The sequence below is a fragment of the Myotis nattereri genome (assembly GCF_964212035.1).
Source record: "Myotis nattereri genome assembly, chromosome: 5".
Taxonomy (NCBI): Eukaryota; Metazoa; Chordata; class Mammalia; order Chiroptera; family Vespertilionidae; genus Myotis; species Myotis nattereri.
In genome coordinates this window covers 6,910,151-6,918,416 of record NC_138080.1, presented here as the reverse complement: position 1 = coordinate 6,918,416, position 8,266 = coordinate 6,910,151, and the positions used below count along the sequence as shown (strand labels likewise).

The window sequence follows — 8,266 nt, the reverse complement described above, 5'->3', positions numbered from 1 at the left end:
CATTTAATTTTTTCCTGGAGATTTCTCTTGTTTTTTCATTTGGGACCTGTTTCTTTATCTCTGCATTTTGGCTTCTTCCTTATGTTTGTTTCTATGTAGTAAGACTTCTGTATCTCCTGACTTGGTAGAGTGACCTTTTGTAGAAGGTGTCCTGTAGGATCCAGTGGTGCAGCCTCCTCAGTCACCCAAGCTGGGTGCTCTAGGTGTGCCCCTGTGTAGGCTGTGTGCACTGTCCTGGTGTAGTTGAGCCTTGATTGCTGTTGGTGTCACTGTGACGGATTGACGCCCAGGCATATTGGCTGTGAGGACCAACTGTGACTACAGCAGAGGAGTTGCTGTGCAGGATTCAACTGTATGGCATAGAACTTGCTTCGGTGGAGCTTTGGAGCTCACCAAGTCTTCCCCTTTAGTGTATAGCTCATGGAGGTGGTAGGGTTTTAATCTAGCATGGTCTGAAGCTGTCCACTGGCTCTGGGGCCTCCTGAGAGGTACTAGGTCAGTACTGGGGAACTTCTCTTCCTGGCCCTGGATCCCTGGGCTGGAAGGTGTGGTGTGGGACTGGGTACCTTGCCTGGGGTCACCTAGCACAAGCCACAGAGTGATCTGCAAATGGTTTCTACTTGTACTGGGCCTAGAGGTTCCCAGGAGAAGCCAATCTGCAAACCAAGCCTGACTGCCATTAGTGCCAGGCGTGGAGCCTCTTGGGAAGAGGTACAAGGTATGCAGAGGCCAGATGCTACTTGTTTGAGAGATTTTGGGAAAGTCCTAAGCATGAGGCAAAAGAGGCTATTCATATAGAAATGGGTGGGCCCACAATTTGGGGGCGGAGGGTGTCTCAGGGAATCAGTATGATGGGGTGAACAGTGTGAGCCAGGTTGATGGAGACTTAGATATGGCACACACCTGCTGGGTCTGTGGGGGGAGGGCTCAGAAAAGGAACATTGGCCTCTGCCAGCCTTTTTTCTAGCAGAAAGTTGCCTTCCCCAGCTCTCACCCTGATGCTGAACAATTCAGTTCCTCCCTGTATGTTCCTGGTTCCTTTCAAACTGCTGCTCCACTGGATCTCAGAGGGAGTGAGTCCAAGTAAGTCTGTGCATGGGCCCTTTCAGAGGAACTGCCTGGGACTTCAGCAGCTCTCCATTTCATTCAGCCACAATCTCTGCTGGTTTTTACAGCCAGAAGTTATGGGTAATTTCTCTTCCTGGCCCTGGATCCCTAGGCTGGAAGGTGTGGTGTGGGACTGGGACCCCTTGCTCCTCCAGAGGGACTTCCATAGCCAAGATATGTCTCCCACCTTAAAGCATCACACATGGATGTAGGACCAGCCTGTTCTACGTCTCCACCCCTTCTGCCAGTCTTGGTATGGCTTCTTCCTTAAATCCCTGATTGTAGGACTTTCATTTAGCTAGATTTCAGGTAGTGCTGAATGATGGTTGTTCTGTAGTTGTAATTTTGATGTGGTTGTGTGAGGATTCAAGTACCTCGTTTACCTATGCTGCCATCTTGACTAGAAGTAGAAATGGCAGTTATTAAATTGATTGAGAACTGTCCAATATCATTATAGCATCAGATTCATAATTGTCTTTCTTCTCTTCATTTTTCTTCTCCTCTCTCATTTCCTCTCTCTTTTTTCTTGCTTTGTCTCTGTATCTTTCACTCTATTTCTCTCCCTCTCTTCCTCTTTCTTCTTTTTTCGCATGATATCTATTATTATTTCATCTCCCATATTCTTCCATATATATATATACATATATATATATATATATACATATACATATATATATACATATATATATCCTATATAATAAAGAGTTAATATGCTAATGGTCATCACCCCCTCAGGCTGTCACGCCTGAATGGCTCAGACACTCAACACTGGGGAGAGAGGAATGGGGACCAGCCAGGCCCAAATGAGCTCACGAGAGAGGAATGGGGTTCAGCCAGGCTACAGCCTGGGAGAGGGACAAGCCACCCGCCCCATGGTCCCAGATGCCAGCAGCTGTGCCTGCACCTGCAGCCCAGGAGATGGACAAGCCACCTGCCCTATGGTCCCGGGCTTCAGTGGCTGTGCCTGTGCCTGTGGCCCAGGAGAGGGAAAAGCCACATGCCCCACAGTCCCAGGCACCAGCGTATGGGGCTGCAGCCCGGGAGAGGGACAAGCCACCCCGCCCCCCCCCCCCCATGGTCCCGGGCACCTGTGGCTGCGGCCCAGGTGAAGTCATCCACCCACGGTCCCCTGTGGCTGCAGCTGGCCCAGGCGAAGCTGACCCAGGTCCTGGGTGCCTGCAGCTGGCCAGAAGAGGGAATCCTGGGTCCTGGTTGCAGGGCAAGGCAGAGGCGGTTAGAGGCTATCAGGCCAGCAGGGGAGCAGTTAGGGGCGATCAGGCCGGTAGGGGAGCAGTTAGGGGCGATCAGGCAGGCAGGCAGAGAGGTTAGGGGCAATAAGGCAGGAAGGCAGGTGAGCAGTTAGGAGCCAGTGTTCTGGGATTGCAAGAGACAGTCAGACATCCCCTGAGGGGTCCCAGATTGGAGAGGGTGCAGGCTGGGCTGAGGGACCACCCCCCTCCCCATGCATGAATTTTGTGCACTGGGCCTCTAATACACACACACACACACACACACACTGAGTGGCCAGATTATTATGACCACCTGATGTTTGTAGGCAAATTAGCTATAATTTCCCGCTGAAGTTGCTAGAGGGCCAGATCATTATAAATGTCTAAATAGCACAACATACCTAAGTATCATTGCTGATCAACTTCAACCTATCATGTTGATGGCATATCCCAACGGAGATGGCTTCTTCCAACAAGACAGTGCGCCATGCCACGGTGCTCATATTTTGCAAGAAGTGGTTTCAAGAACATGAGGGAGACTTTACCTTGCTTAGGTGGCCCCCACAATCACCAGGTCTCAATCCAATTGAGCATTTGTGGGACGAAGTTAAAAGAGCCATCAGGCAGCTGGTTCCACAACCATCAAATCTCACAGAACTGGACGGTGCTATTCATCAGGCATGGTGTCAGATTCCTCGCATCAGCTTTCAACATCTCGTGGAGTCAATGCCCAGAAGAATCGCCACAGTATTGAAGGCAAATGGTGGCCCAAAGAAGTACTGATGGGGTGGTCATAATAATCTGGCCACTCAGTGTGTGTGTGTGTGTGTGTGTGTGTGTGTGTGTGTGTGTGTGTGTATTTGCAATTGCCATGACTAATTACTTTCAAGATTTACAATCTGGGACTGGTTTTTGAAGATTATGAAATTCTTTCCTCTGAATCTAATATCACAGAACCCACACCATATCCTCTGGGATTGCAAGTTTTTCCTTCATTGTTGGAATATATTTTAGAGTAGGAATTTCTCAGAATTTTGATTCAACTAGTTCTTTGACCTAGTCCTTTACTAGTTATAAGAGCTCAAACATATAACCACTCAGTATCAGTTACTTAACACAGTTTCTATACGTGGAACAATGATATTGACTTCACAATGTTATGGTAAGTATTTAAGATCATGATTGATATGATTAGTTAAAATTCAACTTTGATACTTAAATTCATCATGTAAAGATGATGATGATGATGATGAAGAAATAAGAATAATTGGCTTATTTTTGAAGTATATTCTGTATGTTCCAAAAAAAATGTTTGTCATTGAAGGCTAACTTTGCCACTATGTTTTTATGTGTCTGTATCTAATAAATAATTGCTAACCAATTTTTAAATGCTAAATGTTTAGATGCTAAAATTATTAATTCAAATTTTCTTAACATTATGTTAATAATTTTGCCAAAACTTCAATCCTCCTCTTTAACTCTGGGACCTGGTATTTTACGGTGTTTATGTCTTCCGGGACATTTTTTAAAACTATAATCTTTCACTTACTTTCCAATAACATTATTAACAGTTTTCTTTTTAGGCTTTGAAACATTATTTTCTAGACTTTTTGCATTTGGAGGAACTTCAGAAATGGAGCAAGCTTATTTTCAAACTCTATTTTCAGATTGATTTACTTTACTTATTGATGAATCCTTGATTAACCTTAGATTTCTACATTCACATTTGCTAGATTTAGCAAACATTTTTACTCTCCAGCTCTCATTTGCAAACAGTCCTAGCCGATTGGCTCAGTGAATAGAGCGTCGGCCTGTAGACCAAAGTCCTGGGTTCAATTCCAGTCAAGGGCACGTACCTCAGTTGCAGGCTCCTCCCGGGCCCAGGTGCTGGTCAGGGCATGTGCAAGAGGCAACCAATAAATGTGTTTCTCTCACATTGACGTTTCTCTCTGTATTTCCCTCTCTCTTCCACTCTCTCTAAAAACAGATAAATGGAAATATATTCTTGGGTGAGGATTAACAACAAAACATAATTCACACAGAGCTGACAATTGCAATTTAAAGACCCTGCACACACTAGGTCTGTCCACACATAATCTGCATGGGGGAGAGCCACATGCTCTGGGTCTCAGCCCACACCTCCCCATCATCTGGGGTCATCACCTGAGTGCTTGAGTCATGAGAAAGCCAGTACTGGGAGACAGGAGTCATGATAGAGAACATACATTCAGCCGCACAGCACCTTCATGGGGATGGGGCAGTGCAGAATCATTGGTCTGAGAGCCCACATTCTTGGGTGCTCTACCCATCCGACAAGGAAGCCTAATGGGTTGGAAGGAGATCACCAGCATAGACCTACTGCCAATTCAAAGGGAGTCCCAGAAATTCCACCTCAGCCTCACAGCCAGAGTCTGGTCTCCACTGTCGCCCTTAAATCTTGTCATCTCATTGTGCATTTTATGATTTATTTTATCCATTAAACCAACTTAAGCCTTTCTTCATCCCTTGCATTCCAAGAACCACAAAACTTTGTGCAGAGGGTGATGCAGGCTCGTGTTTCAGAGGAGCAGGTGATTTCCACCTGGTACCTGTGGATGCTAGATTGGATTCTGAAGAACAGGTAAGATGGATGGGCTGAGAATGAAACATTCATAGGTGAACGGAGCACCCACAGTTTCTATCAGAGCTATTGGAAACTATCGCAAAGAAACCTTCAAGCCAAAGAAGAAAATGGATGCCCTCGGCCAATGCAGCAACTTCAAGCAGTTTACAGAATTGCCAAGTTAATAAGAAGTAGGGCTTGTGTCGAACAAGATAGGCTGGGCCAAGCATTTGAAGATGCTTTTGACGTACTGAGGCAACATTCAACTGGAGATCTTCAGTACCCACCAGATCGCTAAGACTGCATGCATTTCATCAACCACTGTTCTCATGTCCGAGGAAATCCCAGCTACTATGGTGCGCTGCCTCCAGAGCAACCTGTCTATAACTGGAAAACAGTAATAAACCATCCTGTGGACCTCTGTCTTGAAGGGAATATTCATCAATCTCTGCAGAACATCCCTGAAAACCAGCTGGTACAACCTCCTGTTCTCCAGCAAAAGGGAGGAAAAGGCAGGAAGAAGCTCTGACTATTTGAATACCTTCATGAATCTCTGTAATCCCGAGATGGTATCCTGTATTCAGTGGATAGATAAAACCAAAGGCATCTTTCAGTTTGTATTTTTAAAAAAATTGCCCAACTTTAGGGCAAAAGAAAAGACCGTGACTTACCAGAAAATGGCCAGAGCACCGAGGAATTACGGAAGAACTGGGGAAATTACCAAAATCCAGAGGAACTAAGCTACCAGTTCAATGAGGCCATTCTCTAAAGACTCTCTCCATCTTATTTCTTGGAAAAAGAGATCTACTCACGGTATGTTCAACCTGATCAAGGATATCTAAGTTTACTAGTAAGTAGATGGAATGCAAATTGTAACTATACATATGCCAATTACCATGATCTGAGTTACCCTAATTGCTAAATATAATCTTACATATGATTTCCTAACATCAGAAATCCCTGAACCCACAATACAATGTATATCTAATAAATTATAGAATTGTATACTATATAATTTTATTAACCAATGTCACCCTAATAAAATTTAATAAAAATTAAAAAAAGAAATATCTATGAAAAACAACAACAACAAAAACTTTGTGCATCTCCTGGTATGACTGTCCTTCTTCCCTTCCCAATTCCTGAAAGGTCTCCAATGTTTTTTCTGTAATTCTGATTCATTACCAGTAAAATGTTCTAAATCACATCCATTTCCTGATTGTCCTTCTACTTTCTCCTCCATCTTTTCTCCTGAATGCAGACTTCTCTACTCAACTCTCCACTTGTCATCAAAATACACGTTAAAGTCAACATACCTAAAACTTTACCCTAAAGTTTTACCCCAACTCTTTGCCTAGTGAACACACACACACACACACACACACACACACACACACACACACAGGCTTCTACATCTAAGTGGGTGACAACTACATTCTACATTCTTTCAAATGCCCAGGTTAAAAATCTAGGGATGCCACTCTTGATTTCACTGGCCCACGTTCAGTTCGTCAGCTTTCGTCAGTTCGTCAGTTTGTCAGCTTTCCCTTCACAGCATCACCAGAGCTCTGCCAGCCCTATCTCTGCCTTCTGCATCCATGGCCTGAACTCCCTCCTCTCCCTTGGGTTTGCTGCATCAGTTTCCTAACATTACAATCCTGGCTGTATTCTGGCCATTCTCACATCTATTCTTAATGCTGCAGCTTGGCTCATCCTTTTAGTGCCCAAGATAGAAGTACAATCACAGTGTCCCCTCATTCAACTCAGAAGGAAAGCTAACATATTTACAGTGAACCCTCAGGCCCCATAGGATGTGAATGCAGTGTCTTCTCTGATTCTGTCTCCCCCCTCTTACATCCCCTTTTCATCCTGCTACATAGAATCTGGCCTCCCTTGCCGGCCACATTCCACCATCAGGCCTTTCTCCCAGCTGTGTCTTCTACCTGCAATTCCATTTTCCCTGATGTCTCCTTTACTTATTCCATTTAAACCTTAGATCCTGCTCAAACTCAGATTCTCAGTGAGGACTATACAGCCCTTATCCACTCTGGGCCCACCCTCCCAGTGCCCTTCACCAATAATATATTGGAATATATTCCAATAATATATTGGAAAATAATATATTTTCCAATATGTTATTTATCAACTTCCAATGTGTTACATTGCTGTCGTATTTATTAGTTCATTTTTGTTCTGTTGCTTTGTCGTTTTTTGTGGGTTTTTTTTGGTAGAATGTAAGCACTCTGTGGGAGGGGTCTTTGTCTGTTGACAGCAATATGTTCGATATCGCCTAAGCATCTCAAACACTGGTTTGTCCTTGGCGTCATTCACTGCACACTTACTGAACAAATAAATGATTGTCTTGCTGGGATTGCAGAAATAAATGATGGAGCTGACAGTGTTTTGTGGGAAATGTAGTATTCTAAAGTGATATTATTATTATTTATAACCAATCACTGGCCAATAAAGTTTAATGTCAAGTGCTAAATGAGTAAAATCAATTTTTATGTGTAGAGGAAATTTGAATAGAAGACTGAGTTTGCAGAGGTGATGGAATCTAGTGATAGGCATGGTCCTACGGAGCCTCCTATAGCTTTAATTTCTGTGACAACACAATGACACCTTGAAATCCCGCTTTGTCTCATACACATGACACATGACACCTCTCTTATACTTGCTAGAAATATGGGTAACATTTTATAAAATTCTATGGACTAAAACCTTTTTTAAAAAAAATTGAGTTATGTTCCATGTGTCCCTCTTCATCTGAACTGCACAATAGTGCCAACTCCTCTCCCCACAGGGTGCCTTGGGTCTGCTCTCCTTGTCTTCACTTCCTACTATTGTGCATCTCTCTGTTATTATACATTGGCCTTTTTTCTAGCCCACATTATTATAAAGAATAACTAAATTAATAAAGAATGATTAAAAAGTCACCCCCTAACATTAGATTCTAGTTTCTATGTCTACAGTTTATCAGAAACTGGATGATTTATTTAAATAGCTACTTTGATCATTTACCCACCTTCACCCCACAATGGGCTGACTGTTTGGTCAAGTGATGTAACTAAATTGCTAATTGTTCTAGCATGTGGGAAGGCCCTAAATGACGAGAACTGGGAGAGTGGTGATATGTGGAGCTGGTGGGAGCAGGAAGTAAAATAGCTTTACTAGCCAGTAGGAGGAACTGAGCAAATTTAGAGTAATAATTTAAACTCTTCAGTCCCCAAGGGCAGAGAAATGGGGACACTAGGATTTATTAAACCCATCTGTTCTCCTAGCACTGGCCCTACGTTCACGTTTCTGGGGAGCAGCTCTTCCATTGTAC

The 8,266-nt window shown here is 43.6% G+C and overlaps 1 pseudogene across 1 annotated transcript; it reads left to right on the top strand.

The window, feature by feature from the left end:
• The first annotated feature begins 5,083 nt into the window (after positions 1–5,083).
• Positions 5,084–7,417, top strand: LOC308519323 (transcription factor Spi-C-like; annotated as a pseudogene). The gene has a single exon. The product of its transcript is annotated as a transcription factor Spi-C-like (transcript).
• Positions 7,418–8,266: the final 849 nt, after the last annotated feature.